The sequence below is a fragment of the Stegodyphus dumicola genome, chromosome 2 (genome assembly GCF_044657685.1).
Source record: "Stegodyphus dumicola isolate Sdum_Otavi_A_Nest chromosome 2, ASM4465768v1".
In the NCBI taxonomy this organism is placed as follows: domain Eukaryota; kingdom Metazoa; phylum Arthropoda; class Arachnida; order Araneae; family Eresidae; genus Stegodyphus; species Stegodyphus dumicola.
The window spans coordinates 237,161,159-237,176,761 of record NC_140769.1 but is presented as its reverse complement, the minus strand read 5'-3'; positions in this window follow the sequence as shown (position 1 = coordinate 237,176,761).

Here is a 15,603-nt window from a genome sequence, read left to right as displayed (position 1 = left end):
CCTTTTTGTGAACGTTTTTTTCATCTTCTAACATCCACGTATTCCATTATCGTTTTAAATGTTTTTTGAATGGTTTATTGATACATACATCTAAAGGCTGAACTAATGGGATTAATCCGCCTGGAATAACTGCCATGTCTATATTACACTTTTTCAACAATGTCTTCATATTATCCGTTAGGTGGGAACTGAACGTGCTCCTAACTAAAATACGATAGCTGTTTTAAAAAATAATTGGGGACCTCAAAATTAACATTCTAAATTTGGTGCTCTCCCCCTAAATTCATCTGTCCTCCAAAATTTGAGAATTTTCCTTGATTGTATAACAGCCTCAAATTAACCAATCATAGCTTAGAGTATTTTCTGCATGTACTTTGTATAAATACCGCTCGGAAGTTCACTGCGTCACTCTTTTCTTAGCTTTTTTCTTCCACCTTGCTAATAGCTCCTCGCTTTGCTTCCCCGTCTAAATTGCCTGCGTCTTAATTTTAAGAATAAATGTACATAGAAATTTATCGTATTTTTGTTATGACTGAATCATAGAAATGTCTCAGATTTCATTATGATTGGATAAACATCTATGCAGATGATTTTATATGCGTGGAAATAAAGATTGGGAATTCGTCAAGTTCATGTTTTGTTGCCTTCTATGCTTCTCGAAATGCTTCTATGCTTCTTTCTTATTATATATATATATATATATTAATTATAAGCTATGTTGTAAGTACAATACTAAAAAGACCAATTTTGGCCAAAAGCTTTTGCGCAATATGCTGCAAAATTAAGGAAATGAGAAGAGAAATTGTAGTTAGCTCGCCAAAAAGTTACCAGGAGCAGTGGCTCCAAAAAAAGGTTCAACATAGTTTTTTTTTTTTTTTTTTTTTTTTTTAAACAATGACATTGAATGAGGTGAAATATTAGGCTACATGCGAAATAAAATGTAAATTATAAAACACAGTAAAATACTAATCGTTGGAAACAATTTAAAGGCAAAAAATAAAACACAGTAAAAAACCAATCGATGGAACAAGTTAAAACATATAAAAAAATTAAAACATATCAAAATTAAATAGCGGAAAATGATAAATTAGCTCAATTCGAGGTCCACTCTGGCTTTTCAAGGGAAATTTATATATAAGACTTAACATGATTATACAATATGATTATACAATATGATTATACAATATACAATATACAATATATTATACAATATGAATTATGTGATTATACAATATATTATACAATATGATTATAGAATGTATATAGTGTATAAATAAGACTTGGCATGATTATACAATAATCTTAATGGAATTTAAGAACAATATATATACATATATGTCATAATTTAATGCGTAAGAGGAATCGAGTACTTTAGCAGTTTGCAGTCTTAGATGGCTGAGTGGAAAGACGAAAAGATGACGTTAACAAAAATTAATTTTGAAGAAGTCCCAATCTTTATTTTCACGCATATAAAACTATCTTAGTAGACATTTATCCAATCATAATGAAATACGATAATTTTTATATACACATTGGTTTTAAAAGCAAGACGTAAGCTTTTAAGCAAGGTAAAGTAGCGGGGTGTTAGCAGAGCAGAAGTTAGGGAAAAGAAGAATGACTTAGTTGTGTGTGAGAAGTATTTATACCGAGTGCATACAGAAAGTACTCTAAAATTGGTTTAGTTTTAGTTACCTTTTTTCAAGCAGTGTTATGTAACGTGGAAAGTTCTCGGATTTGAGAGAACAGATGAATTTAAGGGGAGAGCATAAAATCTAAAATCGTTAATTTTAAACTCGCCAATTATTCTTAAAGCCGCTATCGTATTTTGTTTTTTCTTATATATATATACAGGGGTTGGACAAAAATATGGAAACACCTTTAAAAAAACATGTTTCTCTGCTTAATATGGTGTAGGAAACCCGTTGGCATCCAAAACAGCTTGAAGTCTTCTCGGAATGGATAAATACAGTTCCTGTATGTTTGCCAAGGGAATATTATACCATTCTTCCTGAAAAACGGTGGCAAGTTCAGATAACGATGTTGGCGGTGGATAACGAGAACGCACTTTCCGTTCCAATTTAGACCACAAAGGTTCGATAATATTCGGGTCTGGTGACTGTGGTGGCCAGGGGAGATGGGACAACTCATCCTCGTGCTCAGAAAACCAGTCCTGGACAATGTGAGCTGTGTGAACAGGGGCTTTGTCGTCTTGGAAGACACCATCACCATCGGGGAACAAAGTTTGTACCGTGGGATGAATTTGATCGGCCAAAATGTTCACATAAGTCTTGGCAGTCATGTGCCCTGACACAGTTATCATGGGGCTAGCAGAGAACCACGATATGGCTGCCCAAACCATAACAGAACCCCCGCCATGTTTCACTCTTGGCAACAAGCAGTCTGTATTATAGGCTTGAGATGGCGTTCTCCAGACGTAAACTCGGCCAGAAGTGGGAAACAATGTGAAAGAAGACCCGTCAGACCATATTACTCGCTTCCACTGCTCTATAGTCCAGGCTTTATGACTTAAACACCACCTTTTCCTGTTACGGGCATTAGCATCACTGATGAGTGGCTTCTAAATTGCAGCACGGCCAGCAATTCCCTGTTTATGAAGCTTCCTTCTAATTGTTTTGGTACTCACAGGGTTCGGTAACACAACATTCATTTCAGCAGTAACTTTTGCAGCTGTGGTCTTCTTATTTTTCGTCACAATTGCCCTTAATGATCGTCAGTCACGATCACTCAGGACACACTTTCGTCCGTGCTGTGATTAAGCAGATGATGTTTTTCCGCTTTTCAAATATGCGGAATAAATCTTCGATACAGTACCTCTTGAAATACTAAACACCTCGGCTACCTTGCTTACGGAAGCACCTACCATACGTGCTCCAACAATTTGCCCACGTTCGAAGTCTGTTAACTCTGACATAATGCAATGTCAACCTCACATAACAGTACTCCGACAACAACTAAACTGTTTGGTACATTTACGAAGTTGTATAGGTAGCGTCAGTAGTCAAAAACGCCAGCGCCACCTACATATTTCATTAAAATCAATCTTTCTTTTCAAACATGCATTTCACAAGGTGTTTCCATATTTTTATCCATCCACTGTATATATTGTTCTTAAAAAATTCCATTAAGTGCCAATTTACTTATTCCGAATTATCCTTTGCTCAAATTTATGTCGATTCGTTCGACTGCCTCCACCATCGATTCTCTCTTTTCTGTTTCCAATTAAAACGATTTGTAAAGATGTACCTTCACTGTCTCCACATAGCTTAGCTCAGATTTGTAATATTTATCAACCATTTAATTTCATTAATTTATTATGAGCATAAAAATAAAATTCAGGCACTTACAATATACATATCTCTGAAACTTAATTATTAGGCTTTTGTATTAAAAACTCATTTTATTCTCATTTACTGTTAAAAACAAAAACACTGTATTTCCAGTGATCTGAAAGAAACCGGAAATAAAACAAACGTATAATTCAAATTAATGTAACAAATATGTAATTAAGATTAATGTATATGCTTTATTATAAATACAGTGAACTCCCTCTAATCGCGACCCTTAAAGTTCTAGAAGGATTTTAAAATTCGGAGGAGAGGATTGTCTCATATCAGGGATTTCCAACCTTTTTCCTACATCCACCTCTTTTAACCCTTTCAGGCACGCTATTTTTTTTTAAGTAGGAATTTTGAACCCCTCCCCCCCCCACAAAAAAAAGTAGGCAGTTTAATCAGACCTGGAAGAGTACACAGGTAAAATTTTGTGAAGACCTATCGTTTTAATTCTGTGGGTGTGTCGGTAGCGAGCACACTGAATAAATAGAGCTTCGAAAAGAGTGCTGAAACGAGCATTGCTGGGAAGCGCGTAAAAGAGTAAGAGATTTTGCCCTACAATTAAAAAACACTAGATTCTGAATACCGTAGCAGATTTAGCGTTACCCAGAGTGTGCTACGGCTAGACCTGCTGCTCTACAACCCTTCTAAAAAGCTCTTCATGGTTATATGATGATTACATGCGTTTAAATTAAAGTAACTTGGGTATAGGATAGTCTCATTATTTACATTTCATATTTACACTTTAGTCTTTAGTTTTTTCATGGTGGTACGTTTCGAAGAAAGTGACACCACCATTGGAAAAGCACAGCCCAACATTGCATGTTTTGGACATGTGCCGGGATCCGTATCAGATTCACTATCTGAAGGCAATTCGTGTAGCACTTTCAGTGCTTCAGAAATGGTCAGCCCTCTTCGGTCCATTCGGAAAATAATTAACAGTCCGAAAAAAATTAACTAATATTATATCTACAATTAGAAATTATAAACTATAAAATAGATTTAAATAAACGTCTATAACTCAAAACTGTCAAAACGTAGCGCTAACAAAACTTCTTTGAACGAAAGCGAAAGAGAAAAAGAGAACTGCTCTACTGAAAAAAACCAAACGGCTAACTGATAAATTTACCCCTGACCTTCAGAAAATCATCCTAATAATTTCTTAGTTGATAACCAAACCTCCCTTCCCCCCCCTTAAAAAAGGGGGAAAAGGGGGAAGGAAAAACAGGAAATAAAACACAGATGTGGACCCACCTTTCTATTGTGAATGAGCTGATCGAGAGCTGCAGAGAAACAAAAATACAGTTGTTGGTCTGGTCCTAGTCTCACAGTGACCCGCTCTGGACACACCTGATGTTCGCCGTTCGATTTCAGGCAAGATTTCAAGATAAAAATTTAAAACTAATATAGAATAAGGAGGTTAGCATACAGCCAAGAAAATAACATAGAAATTTCTTTTCAAACAATTTCTTTTATATCCTAAAAAATTCTGAAAGGTTTCTTGGAAAAATGAGGGTCTTTAAAAACTAAACATTGGAAAAATATATGGACTGGTTTGTATTGGGCTGCCATCTAGTATAAATAAAGAAAGTTAAGAGTAACCTATAGTAACGTAGAAATCCTTTTTCATTCATTTTTTCTGTGCGTACAGAAGGAAATTTTTAGGTGTGGCTAGACCAGGCACACCGTGCCGCAAAGGGTTAAAAGAATGGTTTGCTTCCTCGATTCCGCTACATTTTTCAAGATGACACACAGCATGCAGCATAATCATAATACAGATAACTGAATTAATTTAAAGATTATAATTAAGCTAAGAAAAGGAACAAAAGACTATTGTTATCTTTTCGGTTATGACTATTTTCTCAGATACTCAGCTACTTCGCATACATGTAACATATCATTCGAAATGAAAAACTCAATAATTACTACAAATTCATTCATGTATATCTGTCTTTCTGCTCCTATGGCTTTAAAAAAATGTTATTTGCCTTACAGTTTATCGTTCAATAATGCATTTTGCAATTGTACAAAATTGCATTCATTCGAAGAATTCAGTTTGTTCTGTATAAAACTGAATGTAGAGAAGTTAGATGTTTAAACGACTCCCCACATTTTCTCAAGATCCCGAGCAAGATTATCCTTCCTTTTCAGCTCCCCCCGTGAAAAAAGAAGTTAAAAATTTACGACTTGACTGCATATAGGCTGATTTCGGCAAAAGATCCCAATCGAGTCCTTACAAAGCCAAGCCAGTCAAAGCAGACACATGTTGTCTTGCTATGCACATCAAGCAGACACATGTGGCCTTCTTGATGGAACATTGTCTTTTTGCGCCGTAACTCATTTCGACGTTTTTCCTTGATAGCAGAGTCAACACGGACTAGCATCTTGCTGTAATTTTACTATGGAAGGGTTTTACCTTTTACAGATACTATTTGTGGATAATATCTCGGTAATCCCACCAGATACAAAGCATGATCTTTTGTTACACAAATTGCGCTTTGCGGCGCTGCCGATGGGCCCACCGTGGGCAGACCAACGCACTTTCCGGCCTTTGCTTTTCAAGTAAATCCACTTTTCATTACAAGTGACTATCCGGTCCGGAATTTTGTAATTCCGTAGATATTCGAACAGATTACAGCAGGCCCGAGCTGGCTTTATCTGCTTGAGTGAGCTCATGTGGCACCCAGCGATTGAACTTTTACATTAACTTTATGCGATGCATAGCGCGACTAATGGGCATGGCACTAATGTCTAACTCCTTAGCAAGCTCTCGAGTGGTTGCATACTGATCTTCCACAATACAATATTAGTACCTAAAGCTATACACATGATTTGCTGACATTCTGTAGCTGACTTTTTAAACTGTAAGTAAATTATACTTCTAATCTGGTAGCGTGATAGTTCCATTTCAGACACCTTGTACTTAATGATAACGATATTCTTTTACGAATTTCGCAACACAGTGTTCTAAAGCAAGTCTCTTTCTTTCAAATGCCCAAGATCGTTTGACAAAATATGATTAAACACGCCAACGCGAACTGTTTGTGCAGACGATATTTGCGGTGGTGGGAAACTTTCGTTAAAACCCGACATAAAGCTATTTCCTTGATTTTAAATTTCCTTCGTTGATGCGCAGATTGACTTAAATGAATTCATATAACATTATTTAAGACAAAAATACGTCCTTCCATCAAATTTAACGCTCGCTTCTAACGTTAATTTTAACAACAAGAATTGAATTGGATTTTTGAGTTGTGGCAACCACTCTGCCTATTCTTCCTATTCGAATATCTTTCAGTCTTAGCTTTCGTGTGAAAGAGAAATATATTGAATTATGTTTTCATCACTTTGGTTGCTTCTAAGGAACAAAAAGCGTTCTTTTCATTTGTCTGAGTAGTGTTGTGATCAGTATATCTAGCTAGCACTGCGTTTCTCATTTTAAACATAGATTTTTATGTTTTTCCTCTTCAGTTTTTAGAAATTAATTCGTAAACTAGCAAATCTATCTTAATTGCTTATCTAAAATTATTTTACGAGCTAAAATAAAATATGCATACCAAGAGCAGATTACAGTTTCTTTTTAATTTTGTGATTTATATACTTTCTAAATTTAACTATTTTAACGTTTTGAAACATTAATGATAAACACTTCGAGGTGTTAAACAGGAGTCTGACTTTTTAAAATTTCAGTTTTTTTTTAAATTCACCTGTTTTTAATTTTTCGTGTTATTTTAAATAGAATGCTAAAGAATAATTATTTTACATTAATTTATGTTATGCACTTAGAAATTTATTACTTTATATCAATACGGAAGTAACATCTTAATTTCAGCTAAAAAGAAATAGATTTTAATATAAAAATTTTACATAAAATTTAATAGAACAGAATCAGTTATCGGTTTTGTAGGAAAGGATTTTTCGTTTTACTCGAATAAAAATAATTTCTTTGTTTAATTTAGAATAAACAAAACAACGACAAATTTAGTTTGCTTAGATTTAGCTCTTATGCAAACAAAAAATTTATTATTTATTGTTTATTTTATTTATTTCTTTTAGTTGAAGTAGAAATAGATTATCTGTTAAAATAAATAAGAATAATTTCAATGCTTAATTTTGGTCCAACAGAACTGAATTCTGTAATTTGTTGCACAGAATTATTTTCGTTCTTTTTTCTTTCTCTTTCCATCTTTTTAAATATTTGTTGAAAAGAAGATAAGGTAAGCCAGAAAATAAAATTCTCTCACTCGCATTGCAGAATAAACATATGAATTGTATTATTCTTTCGTTTTTATTTTTAAGGCTTTTATGCTTTTTTAAATAATTCTTTTTTGGCTGAAAATTGGAGATCTACCGAATACTTAATTTAAAGTTAGGAGTCAGTAAAGGGTTTCTCGACAATAAGTTACTCTAGCAATAATACTAAGCAATAATACTGATTCAGTAAACAGTATTAATAATTTTATTCTTCTAAACATTTTCTTCTTCCATTTTAAATTAATTTGCATCTTCCGTAAAAAGTAATTTTTTAACTGGTAAAAGTCGATAGCAAAGCGTAGCTAAAATCTTAACTATTAATCAAATTTAAACAAGCTTTCACAAGTTTATTACATTTGCAATTTAGTCAGAAAAAAACTGTCGGGTAGTATAAATCGGGTAGTGCACTTATAAAAACTTTTAAGACAGAATTCTCACCAACTCGGAAATAATTGTTTCACACGTCCTCTCAGCGCGGTAAGTTCAAAAGCAACTTTACACAATTGCATTTCGGAACAATTGGTGTTGACAAAATGCGATTCTAATACCAAGTAAACTTCTTTTGTTAACCTAAATTGCATTGTTTGTTCCTGACCCCAGAAGAACTGGAGCCATTAAATTCAATAAAACGTTATCCTAAGTGAGCTAAATGAAAAATCAAGTTTAGATATCTCAATGAGGCAAATATGTCATCTAGTCAAAAAACTAGTCGTTAAACGATGCTTAACAAACGAGGAAGAACTAGTAATACTAATTAGAAGGGGAAAATAGTTTAATTATGATTTGTAAATAGCGTTACTACTTCATTCCACTTTTAAGAATCAAATAATATATAAAGATATTTTATTCATCACGTTGCATTTAATTATTCCGCTATAAGATTTTAAATACACATCTGTAAGGTTAGAGCTAATTATCTATCTAGCTACGCTTGATTAACATTCCTACGTCCATTTAGTTTTTCACAACTAAATAGAAAGTTAGCTAAATTTCAAATAACAAGAAGACAAGAAGCAAAACTTAGAGGATTATTAGACAAATCCTCATAGTTTCAAAATTAAAACTGACAAACAATAAACAATACAATAAAATGTTTTTGCAAAATTGCAAGAACTCAAAGCGATAAAATACAGTCTAAACCATTCATCTAAATAGTTCGGCTCCAGCTAATGATGATTCTAATTATATGCTTTAACAAAATACAAAAAGTCTCTCACCAATCCATATGTCAACAAAGTGGGCGACCCTTTTTTCTCAAAGTAACAAGATATATTGGGTGGCTACCACAATACTCTGTTTAAATTACAACTTCGCTTACTACTTAAGCTGAAATTAATTTGCATTCTAATGAAAGCCGACGGAAGAAAGAGAAGGAAAGGAAAACGAGTTGACATAAAAATAAAGGAAAAAGAATACGAGATCCTCAAATTCCACGTTTTTTTTTTTTTTTTTTTTTTTTTTTAGATTTTCTTGGTCAGAATCAAGTAAAACTGAGGTAAATAGGCTTTGTATCTGTATTTGCTTAAAATAAAAATAGAAATGCCAAGCAATATTGCCTTATCAATAATAAACTGGAAATTTATAAATATAGATGACATATGTAATTTTTTCTTTCATTTGCATGCTGTGTTTTCAAATGCCATCTTCATTTTTAATTTCAAGGAATTCAGCATTTTTAGTCACCCTGTCGTGCTATTCAAATGCCGTAAAAAATGTCTTTCGAAAAATGAAGAGTACTTTATTTACTCATAAATAAACTATCGGAATTTACCTGATTTTCAGTTTTTTTATTTCGAGTTCCTAGAGATATCCGCATCGATTTACTTCCTTAACAGCTTGGGTATTTTATCTTTTATTATAAAATTAACAAATGTTAAATCTTATTAGGAGTTCTCAACATTTCTTATTGGTAATTACACTGCAGCATCACTTTATCTGCGTTATGCATGTGAGTGATTACCTCCATACAGAGCTTCAATAATTACATTTAATTCACATTTCATTTACAATTAGAATTAGAATTTAATGTCATTTTTAGCCCAAAACAGCGTTAGCCCGAATGGGCTATTAGTCACGAAATGGGATTTTGCATTGTCCACTATAAACGGTGAATCACTTTTCCAATTGTTGCCACCAAATACTGTCACTCTGTATTATCTTTAAAGAAATTAAATAATGTAGAATCTACATGTATGTGAGAAAAGGCGGTAGCTAGAGCTATCAAGTTCTGAATAACGTTGTCCTCCGCCCGACCATGCACACCTGGAAACACGAATTTCAAATTTCGAATTTTATATTTGATATTTTGCAGAACTTTAAATGAATTTTTGATTGCCAAACTCAAAGATTTGAAAGCCAGCAGTGGCAGCACTGTGAGAAATAAAACACTTTTATCTCCAGCGCGCGAGACTGTTTGTCGGAAATTGCTGTTTTGAAATATTTTGTGATGTTGCTGTTTAATTGAAGTTTCTGTGACGTAAGTGTGAAAAATGTGATATCTAATAAATAAAGTAACTCATAAAAAACGTTAATAATAAAAAGACACATAAAAACAACGGTAACTAGAGCCAAGAAATTTTGAATAACATCACCACCCGAATATGGACACCTAGAAGTCTGAATTCTGAATTTCGAATCTCTTTTATTGTGCATTTCATATTTTGTAAAATTTTAATGAATTTTTGATTAACATACTCAGTGATTCCAAATCGAGCAACTGCAACACTGTACGGGAAAAAAAACATTCGTACCTCCAGCTTGCGAGACTGTCTATCGGAAATTCTAAAGATAGGATGTTTTCAAATACTTTTAGCCCAAATGCCCTCGAAACGTATATGTGTATGTAAATGAAAAAAAAAGCCCTCTCTGGGCGTAATATAAAATTTGAAAGCTTTCAGATCTTTTAAATCTTTACTTTTCTTGTTTTCTTTTGTTTCGCAGCGATTTTTCGCTTTTCTGTCACTGTGTAAGGGCATCAAGTATTAATGCAAACACAAAATATTGGAAGTTTTAGCATCTTCTTGATGTTCCATACATTAAAGTGCTGTTTTGAAAGCATTTATATCAGAAGAAATTTAGTACCTAGTTTTTCTGCGTTGCAGTGTTCATAGCGGAGCTCCTGTAAATTAGGTTTATACAAAATTACCTGATATACGCACGGGATAATTCTAAAATATGTGACGAAAATAGGCAAAGGACCGACATAAGCAATGTTTGCAATGGTGTATATATATATATATATATATATATATATATAATAATAGTAGGTAGAAACATTGCAGCGATCTTGCTAAAAAGTTACCAGGAGCTGTAGCTCCATGAAATAGTTCAACACTGTATTACTAAAATATTAACAAAGAAGAAATTAAAAAAAAATATTAATCTGGAAAAAACTGTTAAAATTAATGTTGGAAGACATGCGAATGCACGGAAAAACTAATCTATATGTGATATGTGAAAAGTTAATACACATAAAAATAGATTGACGAAAAAAAAAATATTAAAACTTTTCACATATCACAACGGTCAGATTAGTTTTTTCGTGCATTCGCATGTCATCCAACATTAATTTTAACAGTTTTTTTCGCGTGTTTACAGTTTTTTTCCAGTTTTTTCCAGATTAATATTTTTTTTTAAATTTCTTCTTTGTTAATATTTTAGTAATACAGTGTTGAAATATTTCGTGGAGCTACAGCTCCTGGTAACTTTTTAGCAAGATCGCTGCAATGTTTCTACCTACTATTATTTCATATCATTTTGCAGCATTATGCGCAAAAATTTTTAAGACCAAATAGGTCTTACGTCTCATCACTTGTTAGCTTTACAATTTCTGTTTCAATTATATATATATTATATATACGGAAATGACGCTTTGAGATGGTAAGAGGACGTTTTTGAGATCGGAAAATTAAGTAATGTGTCCACTGGTGTTATAAATTCATTCTCTGCCCAGATTTTCCTATACGAACACTGAAATCGTCAATGTGCTATGGAGCTGCGAACAAAAATAGAATAGCTGGTTAAAGAATCCACAGAAAATGATTCCCGAGTAGACAGTTGGCCGAATCACCAAAACTTCGAGGACGTTAACCGATGTGTTCTGTTCGGTCTTGCAGACGTGATGCAGAACATAGAAGCTATCTCAGAACTCCTGCAATGTAAGAATTTGTAATACGTAAATTTGAAGACAATCCTACTAAACCACAAGACTTGTCGGACGTGCATTAGGTGCTAGGCAACTAACCATATGAAGGCAAACGAGGAAGAAATTTGTCCATATTATTTTCAGAGAGTGCGGGCGTTGAAGCGAAATTTTAATCCTCTGCATGTTAACTTTGACCGCTGGTACAGAAAATCCTAACTTCTTTTAGTGTGTCTTATTCAATGATGAGGCTAAGTATTATCATTCACATATATTTAAAACAAATAATTTTCACCTTTAGTCTGATGATAAATCATATGGCTCAGGATCAGATGCTACCAGGACACTCTACATCTACATAATGCAAAATAAATAAACTGCAGTATTTTATAATTTTTGTATATTCAGTCTGCCCTAATTGACTTAACATTTCACTCATTAATTTAGCATTAACTATGTTAAGAGAGGGATTCTTGTATTTTTATTTCTAAGTTTGCAGAGTCATTAGGTTTATCAATGCAGGAGTTGGGGAAAATACGCCCTCTCTAGGATTCAAAACACCAGACCTCCCGATTGCTAGCTGGACTTGCTATCCAGTTACACCTCGAAGGCAGGGAATGGGACTATTCGCCGTCGGGCCGTTTCGCGTCGGCGCGTTTCGTCGTCAAGACGTTTCACAGTCAAGGCATATTTTTCTTTACACGACTGTATTATATCTTACCGTATTATATTGATTTAAATTAATAACTCTGCTTAGTTTAATAAGTTCATTTAATTTAATTTAAATGAGTTCATTTTATATAAAATAATATGTAAAATGTTTTTGTTTACAGTTTTATTCAAATACACAGTTACACATGGCATATTAATTTTAAGAGAGTATAATATGCAAGTATAATATGCAATATAATAAGTAATTCCGTTTACCATTCAGATTTCATAAAAATGGGAATTTCCTGCTTGTATGAGTGATTTTTCTGAAATAGCCGATTAAAATTTCAAGAACGTTTGTCGAATTATGTAAATATTGTGCCCGCATAATTTTAAAATCGGTAACATACTTCTGTTATATCAGAAGTTTAGCCCCAGTTGTCTTCGACATAATTTTCCAGCTAACTATGTGTAATCTCTTTATATCTCATACTTGTAAATAACTAGTATATTACAAGCAACCTTTATTAAGTATACAAAAGGTAAACAGAATTATTAAACTAAATAAATTTAATACAGCAAGATATACACTCATGTAAAGAAAAATAAGTCTTGACGGCGAAACGGCCCGACGGCGAAACGGCCACGGTGAAATGGCGACGACGAAAAGTCCTAGACCCCGAAGGCACGCTTCAAGGAAGGAGAAAATACTTTACATGTTCCCCGGGGACGAGGGGATCCAAACGCCAAATCCTCATTTAGTTCGGGCGCCATTTGCTGAGCAATAGGTCTATTGATGCAGAAGATGTGAATAATATGCAATGCCGTTGCTGAGATCCCCGACTGCCAGGTGGACGTGCTATCCATTTACACCACGAAGGCACGCGGTAAGGAGGAAGAAAATAACTTATAAGCCTTTTTGAGTTACAATAACATGCCGAATAATGATTTTTGGAGGAGTTAAAGCCGCAATAATCATAAATCTGCAGTAATCAAATTTAAGTTAAAATAGCGCTCAGAATAACGATTATCGGAGTAGTTAATGCAACATTAAGCAATGAAATATTCATAAATGTGCAGTAATCAAATTTGAGTTAAAATAACAGGCAGAATAATGGGTCATTGGCGGAGTTAAAGCAACAATAATCGGTATAATATACGTAAATCTGCACTAATCAAGTGTGAGTTAAAACAACACGCAGAATAATGGTTATTGGGACAGTTAAAGCAGCATTAATCAGCATAATATTCATAAATTTACAGATATGAGTTAAAATAGCACTCCGAATAACGAGTGTTGGAGGAGTTAAAGCAATAATAATCAGGGTAATAGTTCATGAATTTTCAGAATAACTCTGCATGTTGCGCTAATTATTGTTGATTTTGCTCTTCCAATAATTCGGCCTGTTACTTCAACTCAAATTTGATTATCTTCAAATTTATGAATATTACGCTGATTATTCTTTCTTTAATTTTCCGGTAATTGTTATTCCAGTAATTGAAAAAAATGCAGTAGTTTTGACGATATACCCAGCATCCGATAGGCTGTAACGAGATTTTAAATAGCATTTCTTTATATTCTTGCCAACAGTTTGCAAAATAATTCTATAAACTTTGTGACCGTTCAAATCAGAACTAATGCCAAAAGAATGTTGCTTTGAGTAATGTAAATGTTGGTAATTTATTACAGTAGCTCATTATCATTATTACTGTTTTATTTAGCAATAGTCTCCTTGCCTAATGCATAGATGATATGCAAATACAGAGAACAGATTTTATTCCTTTATTTTATGTGGCTGTAGAACATCAAACTTTAAGACATCAGAACTTGAAAGCAACATCAAATTTTGTAAACTACATTCGCAAATACATTGACACGGCCTTCCAAGTACTTCAGAGATCGTTAAAGAAAGAAGGCGTGTGCTGCAACAACTGAGAATACATAGATGAAAAAAGAAGAGAAAACTGATGAGACCATACAGTTTCTAGACGGAGTCACGAACTTCACGGGGTTTTCTGTCAAATTTGAAGGGCTAATCGCTCTCCGTCACGAATTGGAAGGTGACTTATAACACCTGCGTTTCAAGAAAAATGCTTTCAACAGTTCCTCGTCATGTAATAAACTCCTCACTGGGTTTCCCGGAATGATGTTAAGTATCATTTCCTTAAATAATAATCAAACTGACCTATTTCTGTGACTTAATTTTGTGCTCTTAAAATGCAGCAGAGAAGTTCTTGGATCAAGTTTCTTTGAATACATGATTTATTTTTGCTTTTAATTGATTTTACGCTCCTGTAGTGCTCTTTGACATTTCAGTAAGTAAAAGCCATGTAAGCATGTCAAAAGGATTTGCCGTTAAGAGTATTTCTAGATTCTGCAATGTTCGCTTGTGGATTAGTAACCTGCGAACAGTGCTAATTAATAAAAATTTAAGCACATTGCCATATTTTTACTTAAGTTTATACAAAGCTAATAGTTAGACACCTTGCTTTAAAGATCGTTCTAGTCGTTGTATTATAAGCTACGGGCTATCATGCTTCAGAAATTGTTTGTATACATTAATAGCTCTGACGATTGGCTAGCCATAAGTTATTACTTTGCTACTCATCACCGATTTCCAAACAGGTTACAGGTTACAGGTTACGGAGGACGGGGACGCCTGGTGTTTAACATACAGTGGATGGACAAAAATATGGAAACACCTTGTGAAATGCATGTTTGAAAAGAAAGATTGATTTTAATGAAATATGTAGGTGGCGCTGGCGTTTTTGACTACTGACGCCACCTATACAACTTCGTAAATGTGCTAAACAGTTCAGTTGTTGTCGGAGTACTGTTATGTGAGGTTGTCATTGCATTATGTCAGAGTTAACAGACTTCGAACGTGGGCAAATTGTTGGAGCACGTATGGTAGGTGCTTCCGTAAGCAAGGTAGCCGAGGTGTTTAGTGTTTCAAGAGGTACTGTATCGAAGATTTATTCCGCATATTTGAAAAGCGGAAAAACATCATCTGCTAAATCACAGCTCGGACGAAAGTGTGTCCTGAGTGATCGTGACAGACGATCATTAAGGGCAATTGTTACAAAAAATAAGAAGACCACAGCTGCAAAAGTTACTGCTGAAATGAATGTTGTGTTACCGAATCCTGTGAGTACCAAAACAATTAGAAGGGAGCTTCATAAACAGGGAATTGCTGGCCGTGC